The sequence below is a fragment of the Schistocerca gregaria genome, unplaced genomic scaffold, assembly GCF_023897955.1.
Source record: "Schistocerca gregaria isolate iqSchGreg1 unplaced genomic scaffold, iqSchGreg1.2 ptg000077l, whole genome shotgun sequence".
Classification (NCBI taxonomy): Eukaryota; Metazoa; Arthropoda; class Insecta; order Orthoptera; family Acrididae; genus Schistocerca; species Schistocerca gregaria.
In genome coordinates, this window is record NW_026061710.1 from 12,632,029 (window position 1) to 12,655,918 (window position 23,890).

Below are 23,890 nucleotides of genomic sequence, written 5' to 3' on the forward strand. Positions count from 1 at the left end.
TTGAATTTTCTTTATTGATTTTCCAGACTTTATGTATATGAACATATCACCAAACAAACATTTTCTTTATACATATATTGAGCAGGCCACGCAGATGGCAGTAAGGAGTTCAGGGGCAGATAGTTCTAGGCCTGGTCTGAGTGCCGCCCTCTTAAACCGTCACCACCCACATTGATTGTAAAAGAACCCTTCATTTTTTGTATTGATTTCCCAGACCATAAGTATATGAACCTATCACCAAACCAACATTTTCCTTATACATAAGTTGAGCGGGCTATGCTGATAGCGGCAAGGTGTTCACGGTCAGATAGTTCTATGTGTTTTCCGAGTGCCTCCCTCATACCCGTCACCAATCACATTGATTGTAAAGGAACACTTCAATTTTTTTGGATTTCCCAGACCATATGTATATGAACATAAAACCAAACCACCATTCTCTTTTTACATATATCGAGCGGGCCAGGTAGATAGCGGCAAGGAGATCAGAGACCGAGATTTCTAGGCCTGGTCCGAGTGCTGCTCTCATACTCGTCACCACTCACGTTGTTTGTAAAGGAACATTGAATTTTTTTATTGATTTGCCAGACCATATGTATATGAACATATCACTAAACCAACATTTTCTTTTTACGTATATCGAGCGGGACAGGCAGATGGTGACAAGGATATCTGGGGCAGATAGTTCTACGCCTCTTGCAAGTGCCGCCCTCATACCCGTCACCACTCACATTGATTATAAAGGAACATTGAATTTACTTTATTGATTTCCCAGACCATATGTATATGAACATATCATCAAACCAACATTCACTTTTTACATGTATCGAGCGGGCCAGACCGATGGCGGCAAGGAATTAAGAGGCAGGTAGTTCTAGGCCTGGTCCAAGTGTCGCTCTCATACCTGTCACCACTCACATTGATTGTAAAGGAACATTAAATTTTCTTTATTGACCCTATGTATATGAACATATCACCAACCCAACATTCTCTTTATACATATATCGAGGAGGCCAGGCAGATGGCGGCAAGTAGTTCGGGAGCAGATAATTCTAGGCCTGGTCTGAGTGCCTCCCTAATACCCGTCACCACTCCTATAGATTGGAAAGGAACAATGAAGTTACTTTATTGTTTCCCAGACCATATGTATATTAACATATCACTAAACCAACATTCTCTTTATACATATATCGAGCAGGCCAGGCAGATGGCGGAGAGGAGTTCAGGGGCAGATAGTTCTAGGCCTGGTCCGAGTGCCGCCCTCGTATATGTCTTCACTCAAATTGATTGTATAGGAACATTAAATTTTCTTTATTAATTTCATACACCATATGTATATGAGCATGTCAGGAAACAAAATTCTCTTTTTACTATTATCGAGCAGTCCAGGCAGATGGCGGCACGGAGTTCAGGAGCAGATAATTCTAGGCCTGGTCTGAGTGCCTCCCTAATACACAACACCACTCCCATTGATTGTAAAGGAATATTGAATTTTTTATATTGATTACCCAGGCCATATATATATGATCATATCACCAAACCAACATTTTATTTATACATATATTGAGCGGGCCAGGCAGGTGGCAGCAAGTATTTCTGGGGCAGATAGTTCTAGGCCTGGTTCCAGTGTTGCCCTCATACCTGTCACCACTCATATTGTTTGTAAGGGAACATTGAATTTTCTTTATTCATTTCACAGACCATATGTATATGAACATATCACCAACTGAACACCCTCTTTATGCATATATCGAGTGGGCCATTAAGATGGCGGCAGGATTTCAGGGGCAGATAGACCTAGGCCTTGTTCCAGTGCCGCCCTCATACCTGTCACCACTCATATCGATTGAAAAGCAACATTGAATTTTCTTTATTGATTTCCCAGACCATATGTATATGAACATATCGCCAAACCAACATTTTCTTTATTCATATATCAAGCGGGCCAGGCAGAATGCGGCACGGAGTTAAGGGGCAGATAGTTCGAGGCCTGGTTCCAGTGCAGCACTCATACCTGTTACACATACATTGATTGTAAAGGAACATTTAATTTTGCTTATTGATTTCCCAGACCATATGAACATGAACATATCACCAAACCAACATTTTTTTATACATGTTCTGAGCGGGCCAGGCAGATGGTGTCACTGAGTTAAGGGGCAGATAGTGCTAGACCTGGTTCCAGTGCCGCCCTTATACTCATCACCACTCACGTTGATTGTAAAGGAACATTGAACTTTCTTTTTTTGATTTCCCAGACCATATGTATATGAACATATCACCAAACCAACATTATCTTTATACATATATCGAGCGGCCCAGGCAGATGGCGGCAAGGAGTTCAGGGGTAGATAGTTCTAGGCCTGGTTCCAGTGCTGCCCACATACCTGGCATCACGCACATTGATTGTAAAGGAACTTTGAATTTTCTTTATTGATTTCACAGACCATATGTACATGAACATATCACCAACCGAACACTCTCTTTACACATATATTGAGCGGGACAGGCAGATGGCGGCACGGAGTTAAGGGGCAGATATTGCTAGGCCTATTTCCAGTGTCGCCCTCATACCCGTCACCACTCACATTGATTGTATAGGAAGATTGAATTTTCATTCTTGATATCCCAGACCATATGTATATGAACATATCACCAAAAAACATTCTCGTTTTACATATATCGAGTGGGCCAGGCAGATGGCAGCAAGGATTTCAGGGGCAGATAATTCTAGGCCTGTTTCCACTGCTGCTCTCATACGTGTCACCACTCACATTGATTGTAAAGGGTCATTGAAAATTCTTTATTGATTTCCCAGACCATATGTATATGAACATATCACCAAACCAACATTTAGTTTATACATATATCGAGTGGGCCAGGCAGATGGCGGCACGGAGTCAGGGGGCAGATAGACCTAGGCCTTGTTCCAGTGCCACCCTGATACCTGTCACCACTCATATTGATTGAAAAGCAACATTGAATTTTCTTTATTGATTTCCCAGACCATATGTATATGAACATATCTCCAAACCAACATTTTCTTTATTCATATATCAAGTGGGCCGATCAGATTGCAGCACGGAGTTAAGGGGCAGATAGTTCGAGGACTTATTCCAGTGCTGCACTCATACCTGTTACCACTCACATTGATTGTAAAGGAACATTGAATTTTCTTTATTGATTTCCCTGACCATATGTAAATGAACATATCACTAAACCAAGATCTTCCTTATACATATATCGAGCGGGCCATGCAGATGGCATCAAGGATTTCAGGGGCAGATAGTTCTAGGCCTGATCAAGTGCTGTCCTCACACACTTCACCACTCACATTGATTGTAAAGGAACAATGAATTTCCTTTATGGTTTTCCAGACCATATGTATATGAACATATCACCAAACCAACATTTTATTTATACATATATTGAGCGGGCCAGGCAGGTGGCAGCAAGTATTTCTGGGGCAGATAGTTCTAGGCCTGGTTCCAGTGTTGCCCTCATACCTGTCACCACTCATATTGATTGAAAAGCTACATTGAATTTTCTTTATTGATTTCCCAGACCATATGTATATGAACATATCGCCAAACCAACATTTTCTTTATTCATATATCAAGCGGGCCAGGCAGAATGCGGCACGGAGTTAAGGGGCAGATAGTGCTAGACCTGGTTCCAGTGCCGCCCTCATACTCATCACCACTCACGTTGATTGTAAAGGAACATTGAACTTTCTTTTTTTGATTTCCCAGACCATATGTATATGAACATATCACCAAACCAACATTTTCTTTATACATGTTTTGAGCGGGCCAGGCAGGTGGCAGCAAGTATTTCTGGGGCAGATAGTTCTAGGCCTGGTTCCAGTGTTGCCCTCATACCTGTCACCACTCATATTGTTTGTAAGGGAACATTGAATTTTCTTTATTGATTTCACAGACCAGGTCCGCAGCTCGTGGTCTCGCGGTAGCGTTCTCGCTTCCCGAGCACGGGGTCCCGGGTTCGATTCCCGGCGGGGTCAGGGATTTTTCACCTGCCTCGTGATGACTGGGTGTTTGTGTCGTCTTCATCATCATCATCAATCATCCCCATTACGGTCGGAGGAAGGCAATGGCAAACCACCTCCACTAGGACCTTGCCTAGTATGGCGGCGTGGGTCTCCCGCGTCGCTCCCCTACGCTCGGTAAACGGAGTATGGGACTCATCATCATCATCATCATGTATATGAACATATCACCAACTGAACACTCTCTTTATACATATATCGAGCGGGCCATTAAGATGGCAGCAGGATTTAGGGGCAGATAGACCTAGGCCTTGTTCCAGTGCCGCCCTCATACCTGTCACCACTCATATTGATTGAAAAGCAACATTGAATTTTCTTTATTGATTTCCCAGACCATATGTATATGAACATATCGCCAAACCAACATTTTCTTTATTCATATATCAAGCAGGCCAGGCAGAATGCGGCACGGAGTTAAGGGGCAGATAGTGCTAGACCAGGTTCCAGTGCCGCCCTCATACTCATCACCACTCACGTTGATTGTAAAGGAACATTGAACATTCTTTTTTTGATTTCCCAGACCATATGTATATGAACATATCACCAAACCAACATTATCTTTATACATATATCGAGCGGCCCAGGCAGATGGCGGCAAGGAGTTCAGGGGTAGATAGCTCTAGGCCTGGTTCCAGTGCTGCCCTCATACCTGCCATCTCGCACATTGATTGTAAAGGAACATTGAATTTTCTTTAGTAATTTCCCACACTATATGAATAAGAACATGTCAGCAAACCAAAATTCTCTTTTTACATTTATCGAGCAGTCCAGGCAGATGGCGGCAAGGAGTTCAGGGTTAGATAGTTCTAGGCCTGGTCTGAGTGCCTCCCTAATACCCAACACCACTCCCATTGATTGTAAAGGAACATGGAAGTTTTTACATTGATTTCTCAGGCCATATATATATATGAACGTATCACCAAACCAACATTTTATTTATATATATATCGAGCGGGCCTGGCAGATGGCGGCACGGAGTTAAGGGCAGATAGTGCTAGGCCTGGTTCGAGTTCTGCTCTCATACTCGTCACCACTCACATTGATTGTAGTGGAACATTGAATTTTGTTTATTGATTGCCCAAACCACATGTATATGAACATATAACAAAACCAACATTCTATTTTTACATATATCGAAGGGCCCAGGGAAATGGCGGCAAGTATTTCAGGGGCAGATAGTTCTAGGCCTGGTTCCAGAGCTGCCCTCATACCGGTCACCACTCACATTGATTGTAAAGAAACATTTAATTTTCCTTATTGATTTCCCAGACCATATGTATATGAACATATCACCAAACCAACATTTTCTTTATACATGTTTTGAGCGGGCCAGGCAGATGGCGGCAAGGATTTCCGGGACAGATAGTTCTAGGCCTGGTTCCAGTGCTGCCCTCATATGTGTCACCACTCACATCGATTGTAAAGGAAGATTGAATTTTCCTTATTGATTTCCCAGACCATATGTATATGAACATATCACCAAACCAACATTCTCGTTTTAGATATATCGTGCGGGCAAGGCAGATGTCGGCACGGAGTTAAGGGGCAGATAGTGCTAGGCCTGGATCCAGTGCCCCCCTCATACTCACCACCACTCACAACGATTGAAATGGAACATTGAATTTTTTTTATTGATTTCCCAGACCATATGTATATGAACATATCACCAAACCAACACTCTCTTTCTACATATATCGAGCGGGCCAGGCAGGTGGCGGCAAGGATTTCAGGGGCAGATAGTTCTAGGCCTCTTGCGATTGCCGCCACTCACATTGATTGTAAAGTAACATTGAATTTTTTTTATTGATTTCCCAGGCCGTATGTATATGAATATATTACCAAACCCACATTCTCTCAGCCTCGGTGAATACGTGCCGGGTAGCACGTCACACAGTACTCGTTTGCATTGATTGGTCCCATACAGAATCTCTCCATGCTGCCCATGTTTTCCTAACGTCACACTCGTCACGTACTTCACTTTTATTTCATAATCATTTCTGAGAGGTAAAGGAATTGCATGAAAACCTGCAGAGATAGTGGCGTCAAAATTAACATATATACTTGATGTGACTCATAAGCTGAACGAGTTATTCTCCGACGTTGTCTTAGATGTGCAAGTGCCAGTCAAAACACGTTGCGACGGCACGCTGCCGACCATTTCGCCAGTTAACACCGGTCTTGTTGTGTGTGTTTCGAGCTCAAGAGCATCTCCAAGCAGGAAATGGTCAACAGCAATATTCAGACGGTTTCGTACTGCTCAGTTGCTACACTAAAATGGTATGTTTCTTTTCCAGAACTGGAAAAACACGACCGTGACAGGATTCGAACCTTCAATCTTCGCATCCGAAGTTCGACGCCTTATCCAGATTTTTTTTTTAGCTCTCATTTTGTGTGCTTTTCTCCGTTGTATCTGCTCGGGGCTGACGTTGTAAGACATCCGATGAAGTTCATTGATGACTGATTAACTCAGTTTTTTTATGACAGAGGGTACGTAACCCTCTGACCGAACACGCTGAGTTACCGTGCAGGCAAAAATATCGTATTGTTCGTTTCATCTGCTCGTTGTGCACGTCGTAAGACGTCCATTTCAGTTCGTCGTTGATCCATTAACTCAGTTTTATTTTTTTATTTTTATTATTATTTTTTTTTTATTGCAGAGGGCAGCTAACACTGTGTCCGGACACGCTGAGCTACCGTGCTGTCGAGACCATTTCGCTAGTTAACACCGGTCTTGTTGTGTGTGTTTCAAGCTCAAGAGCATCTCCAAGCAGGAAATGGTCAACAGCAACATTCAGACGGTTTCGTACTGCTCAATTGCTACACTAAAACGATATGTTTCTTTTTCAGAACTGGAAAAACACGACCGTGACAGGATTCGAACCTTCAAGTCCGACGCCTTATCCATTTTATTTTTTTATTTATTTTTATTTTTATTTATATTTATTTATTTATTTGATGGAGCAGGGAGGGGGCTGGCGGAGGCAAGGTGGGCAGGGGTCGCGACCCAAGGCCTGTCCACGATGCCTGCCCCCTCCCATCCTGGGGATGTGATGTGGTACAAAGGATACAGTTGGTGTATTATTGTGATTTTTTTATTTATTCATTTATTTATTTTTATTTTTTTTAACAGTGAGGAACAGAAAACTAGTAAGTGCACTCCTTGCGTCGAGTTGGGGACGCACGTAACTAAAACCATGCTAATAGTTGTAGAAAAAGGCATAAATAAAGAGAGCAAAGTGCGGGGCTAAGGAAACCATGAAACAAAACTGAAGGGTGGAATCCATACCACAATTAACCAGTGCTACATCTTGCACCGGATGGGATAACTAAAACTGCGAAGACCTTTTCGCACCGGGGACAAAAAGAGGAAACGGGACAAATACTGCTACAGAGTGTGAGGGTTCACAACGAAACTCTCCATCTGCTGTATCATCCACGTATGACTTCTCGTAATGATGAAAGTAGATCCCACGTTGTACCGTGTAGTGTTCTATTATCGTATTGTAATTTTAGCTTCTCTTATCCGTGACGTTCCAGCTACGTGGAGGGTCGTGGAACGCACTCCACAAAAAATTGGAAAAATATTGTCGCTACTTTGGGTTACGGAGGATCTTGCAATGTCGTTCCTGCAAATAGTTCCGAAAGTCTAAAGTGTCCTTAGTGCCGTCTTGAAACAAATAATGCACTGCATGTCCACGAAACCACGTCATTGCATTAGTTTTAGTCCGTGGGTAATACGTTTCATCCGGGTATAAGGTAGTCTTAGGGGCGATATGATTTGGCGTTACCGGAAGGAAGTATGCTGACATTTGCCTCACTAAGTGCCACACTGCTGTGGACTAGCCACAGCTAAGACGGTGTTCATCGTTGTCTTGAACGCCACAGCTCGTGCACGTGGGTGAGTCTACCATGTGGATCGCATGTAGCCTTGATCTGGTCACCTGCTTACCGTTGACAGTGATATACCACATCGCCGTGACGTCAGTGTCTAGTGTTACGTGGTGAATTGTCCTCCACACTACCCTCCAGTTGACGTTCGGGTGCTTCCTCTCCACTACGTTGTCGGGTCGTCCACGTTGCAGGACCCTACAAACCGTCTTTGCCGACGCCAGTTGAGTCGCTGGTAAGGCAAGTCGAAAGTAACTGAATTCGAGGTAAAAGACACCGATGTATAAGAGCGAAGAGGGGACGTGGTGTATCGGCACAGGCGGCAACAGGGAGGGCGGTGCTAGTTCTTCTATTGACAAACTGGTCAGACTGTCCGGACGGCGGTGCCATAGTTTGACTAATGTGCTCACAAATAGGGCAACCGCTCTGTCATAAACGTGATAAAGGCCAAGCCCTCCCCGATCCGGGGGAAGGGTGAGAGTCTCACATTTGATCTTGAAAAGCATTCTAGAACTCACGAAGGACCCAAAAGCCGCAAGTATACGGCGAGCTAACATCACCGGTATAGGTAATATCTGGGTGTAGTGCGGAATGTGTGACGCTAAATGTGTGTTGACATACTGAGACCGTTGGACGATATCCAGGTCTCGTAGGTGGTTGTTGGCAATTGCAGTCCGAACATTTCGTAAAAGCCGTCGAAAGTTGTGAGCAGCAGTCCGTCGTATATCGTCTGTAAAATCAATGCCTAGACATTTCAAACTATCACTGAGCTGTAAGGGGGTGACACTGTTCTCAGACAATCCGACCCCGATGTTCATCGCCACCGATTTTGCGACGTTGATACGACTACCAGTGGCCATGCCATATTTCGCTATCCAAGTTAGTGCGCTAGCGGTGTCGTCACCGTTGCGGATGACAATCAGCAGGTAGTCAGTGTACGCTTTACATCGGAAAGTGTGGCCTCGTAACGTCATACCCGTTAGTCGTTGGCGCAGGCCGCAGAGGAGAGGTTCCATGGCCACAGCGTAAAGTAAAGTGGACAGAGGGCAGCCTTGGCGTATCGATCGAGAAATTGTGAGGGGCTGCGAAGGTCGGCCGTTGACGATCACCTTGGACGTCGCGCCACGGAGTAGTCGCATGACGACAGTGACGAATGGCTGTGGGTACCGCATATGTTGGAGGACCGCTTCCAAATTGTTGTGGTCCACTCGGTCGAAAGCTTGACTAAAATCGATGGCCGCCAGTGCACCCTTCAGACGACATGCCCTCGCCAGTGAGATCAAGTCACGATATTCGCTGAGTGCTGTTTCAATATTATTGTCGCCTCCCAATGACGTCTGATCGGGTGAGATAACATTGCGTAGGGTCTGGCGTATCCGCGCCGCCAACAGTCGAGAAAAGATCTTAAAGTCGCAGTTCAATAGCGTCAACGGGCGGTAGTCCTGCAGTCGTCAGCCACCAGACGGTTTGTGAATAGGAATAATCATCCCTTCCACAAGGGCCGCAGGGAGCGGCACGTCCGGGGATAGTAGTTCGCGACAGATGTCCGTCCATCGGGAGGCTAATAAATATTGAAAAGTCCGGTAAAATTCCAAGGGGAGGCCATCAGGACCCGGAGACTTGTTGACAGCTCCTTTTCTAATGGCGTTGATCACTTCTTCTTCTGTAATTTCTTCCATCAAGGCCGCTTTTATTACCGGGGTGACGGTGCCGTAAATCGTCTGAGAGACGTCCTCCAGTGCTGTCGGATCACGGGTCTGAGCGGAATAGAGCTGGGCATAATGATTGTAGAACGCTGTGTTTATGTCTTGTTGCGTGGTGAGGCGATGACCGTCCTCCGTATCGATGAAGCGTATCAGCGCTCGTTGGCGTCGTTTACGTTCACGAAGGACGTGGAACATTGACGGGCGTTCGCTAGGTATCCGATCCTGCGTCCTCGAGCGGATGACTACCCCCTCTAGGTGGCGTCGCATATGAGCGAGGATCTGAGCCTTGGCACGGTGGACCGCCGTTTGTCGTTCCGGAGACGGCGCCATAGCATCGCAGGTGCGCAAGACCCGGAAGTAAAAGTCGAGTGTATGTCTTCGCCAAGTAGCATGGTCGCGACCGTAGATTATCAACGTTCGCCTCAGTGCCGGTTTGGCGCAGTCCAACCTCCAGCGGATCGTTGTGGGATACGCACGGAGGCGATTTTCACACGAATGCCACGTATCCTCAACGGCTTGGCGGCAATCCGGGTACGACAGGTGAGCGATTTTTAATTTCCACGGGCTGCGGCTTCTCCACATTTGTCGCCGCCGCAGGGTGACGGCACGAATGTAAACTGAGTGGTCCGAGAATGCTGCAGGCCACAGTTCCACATCCTGTGTTCCAGCGGCGAGAGAGCGTAAGACATAAATCCTGTCGATACGACTGGAAGAGTGACTCGTGAAGTGCGTGAATCCCGGTCGGTGGCCGTGAAGATGTTCCCAAGTGTCCACCATCTGCAGGTCTCGAATTAGCGTCTCGAGTTCCGGGCACGGATTATGACGTGGTAGTTGGTCTCTGGGCGCCAGTACGCAATTGTAGTCACCTCCAAACAACAGACGGTCGTGGGGGCCTTGGAAGAGCGGGGCGACGTCTTCCGCAAAGAATCGTGAACGTTCGCGACGTTTGTCCGTCCCGGAAGGTGCGTAGATATTGATAAGGCGGACACCCAGTACTGTGAGTGCCATTCCTCTTGCCCCAGGCAGAAACATCATATCGTCCGCCACTATCCCTTCCCGAAGAAGTACAGCGACACCGCTGCATGTTGGGGAAGCTGGAGAGACGCAAGCATCGTAACCGTACATGCCTGGAAAGTCGTTGACGTACACTTCCTGGAGGAGGGCTATGTCGATGGAAGCAGAGTTCAACATATCCTGAAGCAAGGATAACTTAGCGCGCGTCCGTATAGTGTTGATGTTTATAGTTGCAATGTGATAAGTTTGAGGTCTATCCACAGCATCCGTGTTGACCATCAGTACCCCTGTAAGGCTGTCTCGTCACTCTAACTGATGGCGGGAAAGGGTCAGCACTGGTGGGATAAATTTCCCCCCGTGTCGTCCGACACGATGGGCAAGGAGTGTGCCTCACAGTCGTCTGCCCAGTCGCCATGAAATACCATCGGCTGTTGGTGGCTGTTAGTGGCTGCTGCGGCACTCGGCGCTGACTCCATCGGCTCTTCTGGCTGGGAATCGGCAGCGGCTGCCTGCTTGTTATCCTGCTGTTCTGTGGGGTCGGAGGGGCTGAAGCCGTCACCACGGCGATCTGTTGAGTTTGAAGTTACAGCGGCCTCTGTACCGCCGGTACCGTCGTCGGAATTTCCACTGTCCATGTCAGACGATCGCTGCAAACACTCCTCCGATGGAGCACGCCGCCGTCTCTTGTGTTTTCGCGGGGAACGCTGTTTACGGTCGTGTGCTTCAGTATCTGAATGTGGGTGGATTTCTTCAGCTGCTCCGGTGTCTGGAAGAAAAGCCGCTGTCGGCACAACCCGTGGGTCAATGTCCATCCTGGCATCCACGCCTTCTTGCAAGGTCGGTCGGCGATTATCTTCAGGTGGGGGTGCCGTTGTAGAGACCGGATCCTGTACTGTAGAAGCCATTATGTTCTCGCCGTCGGGGGCGGCTATCGGACTAATGTCGTCAGTATCGGTAAAGGTTGCTGCCCGTGTAACTTCGGCGTAATTGAGAGGAAGGGTCGTCACCGTAGAAGGAGTCATAGATTCACCTGTCGGGATTTGAGTAAGCCGTCGTCGGGGACAATCCGAACGGACGTGCCCTACTTGGCCACAACCAGAGCAAGTGCGTGGCTGACCGTCATACATAATGATCGCCCTACATCCGCCGATGACAAGATAGGACGGAACATGTTTGGTCAATTCAATTTTAATCTGTCGTACCGCGTTCTTAACGGGGTACGTTGTAAAGGTGGTCCATTCTTCTGCCATATGGCTGATCACTCCGCCGTAGGGCTGGAAAGCCGCGCCGACTACGTCCGGTGGTACTTCAAAAGGGAGTTCGAAGACGCGTATCGTACGTAGGCCAAGCCCCGCGTGATCGATAGAGACCGCCCCAATATGGCCATCAGAATGTTTGAATTTAAGACCATTCGCATGTGCGCTCACGATTCTGTTGCACACCTCGTCATTTACTAGCTTGACGTAGACAACACTGCTCGTGATAGAGAGATGGATACCAATTATGTCTCGCGGGAAAATTTTAACGTCGTCACGTAAGAAACGTTCCACTTCAAAAGCTCGCGGTCGTGCATGATCGGGTTGAAAACTGATCTTGATGGTGGTTTGTCTGTATGAATGTGCCATGGTGCGTCGGTAGTGATGGACTCCAAACAGGCGACAACGCAGTAGTAAACAACTACGAGCACTCGCGACCACGCGGACGGGACGTAAACAAGACGTCCTCGCCGCAGCGCTGCGGAAAGCAGACTGACCATTAGGCCACACGGTCACTGACTTATATACGACTCATCTCGAAACGCTCACACCCCAGAGGAATTGTGTTTTCGTTCTACACAGACGCTGCCCCTTGCTGTTTCCCACCCTTTCGTCACATTCAACCTCTTACGAGACCGACCAAATATAGACTGGGAAACAAAACCACACACTTTGTGCATTCGCAATCGAAGACAGGGCGTCTCTCGCCGCATTTGCTACGATGGCCATTTGCTACTTCTGCAGAAGCGGCGGCGACGACGGCCGCGAGAGGCTCTGAGATATGTGAAAAATACATCTATAAGATATAATTCAGACTGCCTCGTCCCACCTTATGCTGTACCACTTTGGCAAATGCTTTATCTGCGCTATTCCCCTTAATCACATCTGAAAGTAATTCTTATATAACGCCTGTCGCTAATTGTTCGTCATCCCAGATACTGTTTGCTATACGGTCACGACGCGCAACTGATTTCGAAAATTCGTCGGCCTCCTGTGAGGATCGAACTCACGACTCCTGGTTTACTAGACCAGTACTCTGGCACTGAGCTAAAGAGGCGCGGCCTAGCTGTTCTTTTGCGTACTTCGTTCTTACGGTCGTCTGGATCATCAGTCTTCAGCTGACAACACTTCATATCACCGACTAATATTTGCAGCTTTGGCGACCTATTACTGCTTGGCTACACATGTGACACGTAACCGATGTGCTCTCCAAACAACAACACTTGCATTTCAGAACATGTCTTTCACACATGACTACAAAATCACCTTCACTTTCAAATACAGTTTCCTTGCGACTGACAGAGACGTAGGCAAAGTTTAAAGTTGCTATTTCCATTACATAACGTTAATCAGAAAAACGGTAATTTACATCTGCAGCGGAACAAAATTCCGTTCCGCCCAGCGTGGGGCTCGAACCCACGACCCTGAGATTAAGAGTATCATGCTCAAGCGACTGAGCTAGCCGGGCTGCCTTTTAAATTTTTTTTTAATTTTTTAATTGTTTATTTTTTTATGCATCTCAGCGCTAGGCAGTCGGCGGCAAGGCGGGCAGGCGTCGCATCCTGAGGCCTGGCCACGATGTCACTGCCATACCTCGCACTCATTCGCATGGTTTTGTGATTTTATGTTATGGCTATTTGTGTATTATTCATTTTTGTATTAATTTTTAAAGTGGTATCATGTGCGCCAGTGTTTTTATACATATAAACAGAATGTTAAAATAAATCCATGTCTGGTCTTAGGATTACGCAGCACACTATGAAATCCAGCACAGCAGATACTCTAAGTTGGTCTTCGCGTACAAATAATTTTCCCAGTTTCCATGTCGTTTATTGGTATGGTGAATTCTGTTGCCAGATGGTTGATTGTGGATTCCTGCTTCTCAAAACCTTGAGCATGCTATGCGTTTGAAGATGCGCGCTGGTAACGTGGGGGCACCATAGAGCAGGGACATGCCAAACAACCATTTCCCGTATTATAAGTCCTCTTGATAGGAATAATAGAAGCTGCAGAAAACTTCTGGTTCTTACTAAATCTTTGTGCAGCTTTGATGAAAGATAATGCGAAATGAAAGTAAACAAATGAGGATCCTCTTCAGGGTGTCGCACTGCGGAACCAAAAGTAAAGTGCTTTCATTGCAAAACGAAAAGGAACACCAAAATACAATTAAATGTTCGAGGCCGAGTGCACGATGTACTCTGTACCGTCTATTGATCCATGATGCAAATCACCCACATCTGACGGTGCGGAGCAGACCAATCCATGGAAACAATAACAATAATAACAAAGTAGTGAAAAAAAAAGAAAAACTCCGCCCAATGGATTTAGAAACTTAAATTCTTCCATCACTTAAAGCAATAGTGAGAAAATATTGGAACTGGTCTTTATACTGTCGCAATTTCTTAATCGCATAGTACTCTTCGATGAGGTACATCTGATAATCGTGTAGCGTTGCCGTTGTATGGACGAGCATGTAATAGACGAACTGGCCCATGAGCCAGACATAACTATTATTCTTAGATTGAGGATAAAGCTGCCAGTCCGGTCGGAGCGCGTCTTGAAGTTGAATGGAAGTATCCGACGTCCTATTAATGACAGCGAGTTTCTTTCGTGTCCACTGCCATATCTGTGTTTGATCCCTGCAGTGGAAGAGATGCGGCAGGGTTTCCACTAGGTTACACTTGGCACAAAACGGGGTGGGCCGCAGCTTGATTTTGTGCAATTTCTCTCCAGTGGGAATCACCTTATTGACAGCGTCATACCAAACAGATCGAACTCTGGAACGAAGGAACGGATAACTAATGTTCTTCCATATATTTCTATAGTTTATGCCTAAATGTTTCTTCTCAATTGGGTTATTCAGCTGCCGTTTAGTAAGAGCACGATAGATCTCCGCCGTGTGGAACGGATGCGGGTTATCCTGAACATAGCTGAGCTCCACATAATATCGCCAGACATAGCTGAGCTCGGGATGAATGTGTCCCACATACGTTGGCGCAGACAACTCCTTTGGACGTAAGGTCTTGAAAAGCTGTTCCGTAAGGCTATTTTGGTTACTGTGTAGTATGCGGGAAGTACGAGTTAAAAAAGTAGCCACACATTGGGATTCAAGGTCTTTGACGCCTAAGCCACCTCGGGAACGAAGTAACGAGGTAGCTTTAAAGGAAACTTTAAAGATGTTCCCTCTCCAGACATACCAGCAAGCAAGTGCTAAAAATTTTTTCGCAATGGCTGTTGGGATTGGTAAAACAGCGGCAGTATGATAGAGCTTACTGAAAACGTAACTATTAATAAACTGTGCCCTCTGCATCCGGTCTAAAGACCGCATGTTATGTTCTTTGATCACCGCACGTAAGATGGTAAGCTTGCGTTCCCAATTCGCGTTGAGCATTGCCTGGGGATGTGGTGATATAACCAGGCCTAAATGCCACAGATGTTCGGTCTTCTCCAACCAAGAAATATCGATGGAGTTCGGATTACGACCCAACGGCATGATTTTGGACTTTCGCTCATTAAGTCTGGCACCACAAGCGACAGAGTACTGATGGACAATCCGACGAACTGACCCCAGCTCTTCGGTGGTAGTAATAATCACACTGATATCGGCGGCATAGGCGTGGCAGACCGTTTTGTTGTTTAACGTTTGCAACCCATGTAAAGTTATGTAAAACTTTTTAAGAAGTGGCTCTATAGCAATCGAGAATAAAGTCATGGAAAGGGGGCACCCTTGTCGTACTGCTTGTCGTATAGGCACAGGGGCGGTTAACTGGCCGTTAACCTTCACGCGTGAAGACGTTCCGCAGATACATTTCTTAATAAGCTGTCGAAAACGCTGACTGAATCCCATTTTACTCATTGTGCGCAATAAAAATCCGTGATTAATTCTGTCAAACGCCTTATCGAAGTCGAGAAACAGTAACGCCAAATCAGTGTTGGTAATCCAAGTTAAATAAGCCAGGTCACGATATTCACACAGGGCATTTAACATAGATCGACCACTGACTGCACTCGTCTGATAAGGGCCAAGTACTTTGCCAAGAAGCACTTTAAGCCTGTTGCTTATAATCCTAGTCAAGATCTTGAAATCGGAGTTAAGCAACGTAATGGGCCGAAAATCATTTAACATAGTCGGATTTGATGTTTTAGGAACCAGGACAACCATTCCTTGCGTGAACTGCGGGGGGAAGGCAGCATGCGAGAGCAATTCATTGTACATTTGGGTCAATTCGTCGCCGATCACATCCCAATACCGTGAATAAAATTCGACCGGTAAGCCGTCTAAGCCGGCAGCTTTGTTCTTGGCAGCGCACGCAATAATGGACTTAACTTCAGAGTAGGTGACATTGGCCAAGAGATCAGCGTTATCATCCTGATCCACTGTGGAGGCGATGTCGGTTAAAAATCATCCCCCGCCGATAGATCGGTATCTGACTCGGAATAATGTTCTCGAAAATAATTGAAGACATACGCCTTGATAGCACCCTGCTCATTGTACAGATGCCCCCCAGCATCCGTAAGATGAGCAATAAGTTTTTGTTTACCACGTTTCTTTTCCCGTATGATATGGAATAACGATGTGGACTCGTGGGAAACGTCATCAGAAGAGCGCGATCGTACCCGATTACCAACAAGTGCTTCACGAACTAAAGCTGTAAGTTTTGCTTTGATACGCTTGATGCGGATCAGGTTGTCGGACAATGCGGAGGGATCGCTGTACAGCTGGCGTAAACCGAGGAAATAAAATTCTAGAGACTGTTTCCTCCAATAAGCCCTGGTCCTGGCAAACTGGCAAAGACATTTCTGAATCCGCGGCTTAACAAAATCCGTCCACCAAAGAATGCGCTCCCTATACCGAGCTTGCCTCTGGAGGCACTGCTGCCACGTGGCAACGAGGCAACGCCTTAAGTCCGCTTCTTCTAGCAGAGAGACATTCAGCTGCCACGTGCCGCGTCCCAAAAATGTCTTCTGTCGCAAATGCCGTAACGTTATGTGGTATGCGGAGTGGTCACTAAAACTGAGCGGCCATAGTTCACAATCACGAATGGTATTTAAAAGATCTTGAGAAACATAAAACCTATCCAGACGGCTGGAAGAAGCAGCGCTCACATAGGTATATCCCATCGTGTGTGGTCGAAGGTGACACCAACTATCTTTTAAATGCAGTCCATCTGTTAACATTAGTAGCTCGGGACAAAAATTAAAATTCGGACGTTGATCTGCTTTTCGCAAAACGCAGTTAAAATCCCCACCCAGGATGATCTTCAGACGAATGTTTGTTAATAATGGCACAACTTCAGCCCTAAAAAAATCACTTCTGTCCCGTCTGCCAGCGGACCCTGTCGGGGCGCACACGTTCAGGAGAAGCAAATCCTCTAATTGGACGGCAATGCCGTGTCCCGTTTCTAAGATCGCTGTAGGTTGGTAAGCGATGCCAGCTTTGAATAAAATCGCAGTTCCCGTCTCAGTGCCTAGATTTAATATGGCATCATACCCAGGTATTTCTCTAACCTTGGGTGACACAACTTCTTGGAAGAAAACTATATCGATATCTGCTGCATGTAGAGAGTCGGTCAAACATTTAAGTTTGACATCGGATGCGATCCGATTTAAATTAACTGTGGCAAGTGTGTAATCTTGCATGGTGGGGATAGGAAGGGTCCGTTTTATTCACTGTCGTCGGCCCAAGACTTTTCGGATGGCGTATGCTGATGGCCAGTATCCATCAGCTCAGGACTCGGACGGTCGACATGCATGTCCATATCGGCCTCCCCCACGTGGCGGGCGACGGAACCCATTTCATCTGTGCTGCCGCGGTCACTGCCGTCTTTTCGGATCTGCTTTATGGTGCGCTGCAGTTTCTTTTCCAGTGCGTATCTCCTCCTCACTCTGCTTCCGTGCCGCCCGCTTAGATTTCCCCGTTCTTTGGGGAGGTGCGTCGGCGTCAGAAACGGTTTTGGTATCCGTCAAGAGGCTGTGCGTAGAGCCTTCCTCAGATTGGTCACTGCCGGGAGGGAGGGGTGTGTGGGGCGCAACGTCAGGGGTGCAAGAAATGCGCGACCTGTCGCCACCATCCGACAACTGTTTCAGCTCAGCGTACATGGTTGGAGTAATGACGGGAGTCGGTCCTGCATGGTCGGCACGACGGCCGACAGTCGTGGAAACCTGCAGGTGTGCAGCGTGGCTGTCGGCATCGGTGACATCACTACGAACGTGACATTGGGGGGTTGTCGCAGAGTTGTTGACAACAACTGCGCCGGCGTCTGGGGTCACCGCAGCCGGTTGGTGGAGCGTCGGGTGTGTCACAGGCGACTCCATCAGAGTCTGGGCGTAAGACAACCGATTGTCATCTTGCCCATCGAGAGGCGTAAGACGATGTTGCATTCTTCGTCGACCCGCCCGGACACGGGGACAAGCAGATTTTAAATGGTCGGTAGAACCACAAATTACGCAAGTTCTCGGTTGTCCTTCGTACATCACCACCTCTCGAAAACCCTGCACCAAAATGTTGGACGGGATGTGCTTCGTCAAATCAATTTTCGCATTCCTAAAGCCATTATCTACATTGAAATGTCTGTAACCCCTCCACTGCTCGGCATGAATTTGCAGGACATTACTGTAGGGAGACAAAGCTTGCCGAATTCTATCGAAGCTAACTTCGAAAGGCAGATTAAATATCCGGCCGTTTCGAAGCCCTAGGCCAGCATGACTAACAGACACTGCATATTTCGCCTTTAGAATTCACAAAATCCGCTGTGCCCTCCGTGAGGGTCATAATACGAACGCAAGGATCGTCACTAACAAATTTTACATACACAGCGTTCGCAAGAAAATCATATGAAAAGCCAAGAACTACTTCATCTCGCAGTCCTAAACGATCGTAAAACCAGTCAACGAGTTCATGAACCTGAGGTCAAGCATATCCATACGGAAATCCAAATCGTAGCGTGTAACGTCTCAACACATCTTCCATCACTTTCTTGAAGTACTACTTACAGTACCAACAGCTGCGGGCGACGCCAAGCTGCTGTTTCCCACCCATTCGTTACATTCAACCTCTTACGAGACTGACCAAATATAGACTGGGAACAAGACCACACATTTTGTGCATTCGGAATCGAAGGCGGGGCGTCCCTCGCCGCATTTGCTACGATGGTCATTTGATACTTCTGTAGAAGCAGCGGCGCCGCCGCCGCCGCCGACGACGACGACCGCGAGAGGCTCTGAGATATGTGAGAAATACATCTATAAAATATAATTCAGACTGCCTCGTCCCACATTATGCTGTACCGCTTTGGCAAATGCTTTATCTGCGCTATTCGCCTTAATCACATCTGAGAGTAATTCTTAATAAAACGCCTGTCGCTAATTGTTCGTCATCCCAGATACTGTTTGCTATACGGCCACGATGCACAACTGATTTCCAAAATTCGTCTGCCTCCTGTGAGGATCGAACTCACGACCCCTGGTTTACTAGACCAGCGCTCCGCCACTTTTATTTTTTTTATTTTTATTTTTTTACAGACTGTGTGTACTATATCCCTCTTGTTGTAAGCACTAGACAATCAGAACAGCTACAGGGCGGAGTAATTCACATCCTCAGCGGTAATTGCATTGTCACAAAGGCAGAGCAATTCCATAGGCGTCAGCTTCAAAAAGGTCGCATGCCGATACCCGGGTTCGAACTAGGGACCTTTAGATCTTCAGTCTAACGCTCTCCCAACTGAGCTTTTTTTTATCAACAACTAAAACACTCTTCTTTGCTTGTCTCTGATTGCTTCTGGAGAAGTATAGAAAAAAAAATAGCTCCGTTGCTAACACAAGAATTGTCCTCATTTTCCGGCGTACTGGAGTCTGCGAGTGGCGGGGGTGGGAACCAGGACGCGTCACAGAAGCAGTGGGGCCTCTTCGCGGCACCACTGGTGTCCTGCGGCCCGGGCCCACCCACTTACACTCACATGTCTCACCCTATACCCATTCTATTAAATGTTAATTTAAGCATATTGCCGAAAATGTTGCCATGATTAGGATATCCGCAGGTTTTTGCGAATTCGATGTCCATAAACAGCTTGAATTCTAAGTGATCGTCACCACCAAGTTTATTAAAAACATAGCTGGAATAGGTGCCCAGCAACCACATAACTACATTATTTTTCGACGGCGGATAAAATCGCACGTCGGGTCGAGACAACATAGTTGAAGGTATGTTGGTGGTTGTGGTCCTCGTAATGATGGCTAGTTTTTCTCTCAGCCAACTCCAATTTCGTGCACGTTCTCCGCAGGTATAACTGTGCATAACGGTATCCACCAGTTGACGGCTATGGCACAGAGTTGTATCACTGAGTCCGATTTTATGTAGCCTCTCACTTGTACTAATCACTTCATTGATTGCTTTGTACCATGCAGTTCGAGCGGCTGAAGTAAGGATCCTGGAACTGACATTACGCCACACTATATCCCAGTTGATGCCACTGCACTTCGTAACAATTGGATTTGGTCCTTCATGTTGTCGCCAGTATGCCAATATTGCTGTAGCTGCTAAATGTCGAGAATTTAAGCTCTTGACTGATGTAGCTGCATGCAAGGAAATAGTCGCGGATGTATTTGAGCTTGTAACTGATGGTCTGAATGTTCAGCGGGGGGTCAAGGCTTTGCGGCCTGACAGCATAGAATAATTGCGCCGTAATGCCCGAAGGGCAGTTGGTAAGGATAGAGACCGTCCTTGTGACATAGAGAGCCGCTGCCTTTTTCTTGATGTCGACTAAGCCCATCCCTCCGTTCAGGGGGTGGAGTGTAGCAGTTTTGGCAGATACACGAAAAATTTCCACGCGCTAAATAAAATTTGTTATCGTCGACATAGTATTTCTAGCAATGACAGCAGGGAGCGGCAGGAGCTGCGCCATGTAGTAGGCTTTTGATAAGATACAGGCATTGATAAGTTGAATGCGATCAAATTGGTTGAGGCTGCGATGGTAATTATCAATTAGGGCTCCATTTATTTTACGTGCTACATCTCGCCAGTTTGCCGCTATCATCTGTAGAGAGGACGCCATCAACATGATCCCCAGAGCCTTGTGTTCTCTGACTTGTTTAGCATAATCAACACGCAAATGCTGGAGGCCACAGAGGTTCAGAAATTTGCTTTTGTGTTCATTTAACTGCGCTCCTGACACCAGACAGTATTTCCGAAGTTCAGCCTCTAATACGGTGACATCATCGACATCGCGAATCACTACACCCACATTGTCGGCATAAGCTCCGATTACACTTTTTACCCCAGAAATTGTAATCCCAGTGAGTTTCGTCTGCAACTGTTGTAACAGAGGTTCAAGGAAAAGTACAAAAGCAACATAGACAGAGGGATCCCTTGTGGAACCCCTCGGTTGATTGGTATTGGTCGCGTCAGTCGTGAGTTGACAGAAAGTTTTGCAGTGATTCCCATGGCCGCGTTTTTAATCATGTCAATCGTGTTCCGAGAGTAGCCCAATCTTTGCATAGTCTCGAGAAGGTAAGCATGATTTACGAGATAAAAAGCTTTAAAAAATCAAGAAAGATCAGCCCACATTTCATGTTACTAGCGTTCGTTAACGCAATGACGTCGCGGTAAAAAGCAGCCGTTTGCAGAATTGTTCTCCTGAAGGCGCATGTCTGCTGTTGGCCAATGATTTTAGCAGTGAGTGGCGTGAGTCTCATGTTAATTGCGCGAGCCACGATCTTATAATCCGAGTTTAACTACGATATTGGCCGGAAATTGGTGATAGTTTTAGTACCTCTGTTTTTAGGGAGAAGCACAATTTTACATTCCTTAAAGAAGGGTGGGACAGACGTTCCTTGCAAGACTTCGTTCACGACGTGAGTGATTTTGTCCCCGATGATGTGCCAATATTGCTTGTAAAATTCAATTGGTAAGCCATCAGGGTCCGGCGATTTCCCAATCGGCGAACTGCAGACAACCCCCACAACATCTTTATTACTGAAGGCCAACGAGATAGAGTCATTGTCTTCCCTAGTTACGGTAGATGAAATGGCACTAAACAGTCCATCATAGCAGTCATCGTGTAGAGTCACTGATGCGTAGGTTTTGACAAAATAGTTGTGCAGTGCTGTGACAATCTCTCGTTATGTGTCAACCGTTGTTCCATCCTTGAGTTTCAGGGCGTCAATAAAAGTCCGCCTCCTGTTCCTTGTATGTTTGAGGAGGTGGTACAGAGCCGCTGCTTCATCATCTCTGACCGACGTCACTTTAGATTTTATCTTAAGGCCGTCCAGTTTCATCCTCTTCAGATTGATTAATTTTGCCTTTATTTTCTGAATGTCGTCAATTCTGGTGGCCGTCGCGTCTGCACGATCGTACAGGTCCCGTAAGATTGTGTAATAAAATTCCATCGTCTTTTTGATTTCCGCCGCCCTTTCAATTCCGAATGACATGATAACTTTTCGCAGTTTCGGCTTTGCCTGCAGAGTCCACCACTCTATAGTGCTGCGAAACTTGTGAGTAGCGCGCAAGCACTGCTCCCAAGCACGACGCACCCCCTCCTCCAGCAAAACATCCGATAACAAAGACACATTCAGGTTCCATTGATCTTTATACCATCGCGTGGGTTGGGGAAGTAATTTCAAGCACGCGATGACACCACTGTGATAGGAGAAACTGGAGGGGATCGTCTCTACTTTTAATAAATCATTCTCGATAACATCGGAAACATAAATCCGGTCGATTCTGCTGCAGGAATATGCGACGATGTGAGTGAAGCGTACCAATGTCGGGTACCTAATTTCCCACGCATCTTTAAGTTTGAGGTCGGTCACGAGGCGCTTTAATTCAGACGAATAATTAAAAGTTGGGGACTGATATTTCCTGGATAAGACACAATTAAAATCACCACCAATGATAATGTGTCGGGGATTTTTCCGAAAGAAAAAAAGTAGCTCGTTCCGCTCTATAGGTATTGCCAGAAGGTGCGTACAAGTTGATGATGGTGACGCCGAAAACAGTGATCCCGATCCTTCTACCCGATTCCAATTTGTCGATCTGAGTAACTGGAATCCCTTCTCTAATTAAGACTGCGGTGCCCACGGTCGTTTCCAGGGAAAAATTTGCAATGCCGACAAACCCAGGAAGAGTAAATTGTGGCATCGACACCTCCTGCAAAAGTGGTATATCAGTACCGGGCTCATATAGATATTGTTTTAATGCATGCAGTTTCACTTCTGATCAAATTTTATTAATATTGAGGGTCGTGATCGTATAGGCCTGTGACATAATAACAGGACGTCTGAGAGAAGGAGGGATCAACTGCCGTTAATTGCCCACATCTCCATGCCATTCCATGTGAGTAGCGGCCGCGCAATTCCTGTCTGGAGCGTCACTGAGTTGATCTCTTGCATCTTTGTTTTTACTCTTTTTCCGGACAGCATTAACATTTGGTGGTACTTGGATCCTGTGACGGACACTCTGCAGCACCGCTGCAGTCGGAGGTGTGGGAGGGTCTTGGGTGATGTCAATCGTCTCTCCCGACACATCTTGCGCCGGGAGCGCATGCGCCGAAACCGCTGGCGAGCGATCAGCTGAGCCACCACTTTCACTATCAGCTTGTTTGGCAACACTCGCTGCCCGAAGTTGTTTGTTGTCACTGACAGTCCCAGGCTGCTGTGTTTGTATACCGTCGCGGAGTTGATGACATTCATGTTGTTCTGAGGCTAGGGTCGGAGCAGTTGCCACGTGTTGTGTACCGTCCGCTCCCGGAGACATTGTTTGTATACCATAACGGCGAGCCGCGATGTGAGTACTTCCAGTAGATACGTGAGCCATATCTACTTGTTGACTTTCCTGAGTGTGCTGTTGCGGAAGTTCTGAGACATGAGCCTGTGGTAACTGAACGGCGTCGACGGAAGTATCGACGCTTGAAATTGCGGTAGAAGAATCGTCCACAATCGCTGCACCGGTTATAACTTTAGTACCCGAA

At 46.5% G+C, this 23,890-nt stretch overlaps 1 non-coding gene across 1 annotated transcript; it reads right to left on the reverse strand.

Moving 5' to 3' along the window:
- Positions 1-13,322: 13,322 nt before the first annotated feature.
- Positions 13,323-13,395, reverse strand: Trnak-cuu (transfer RNA lysine (anticodon CUU)). Its single transcript has one exon. It is a non-coding gene; the product is annotated as a tRNA-Lys (tRNA).
- Positions 13,396-23,890: the final 10,495 nt, after the last annotated feature.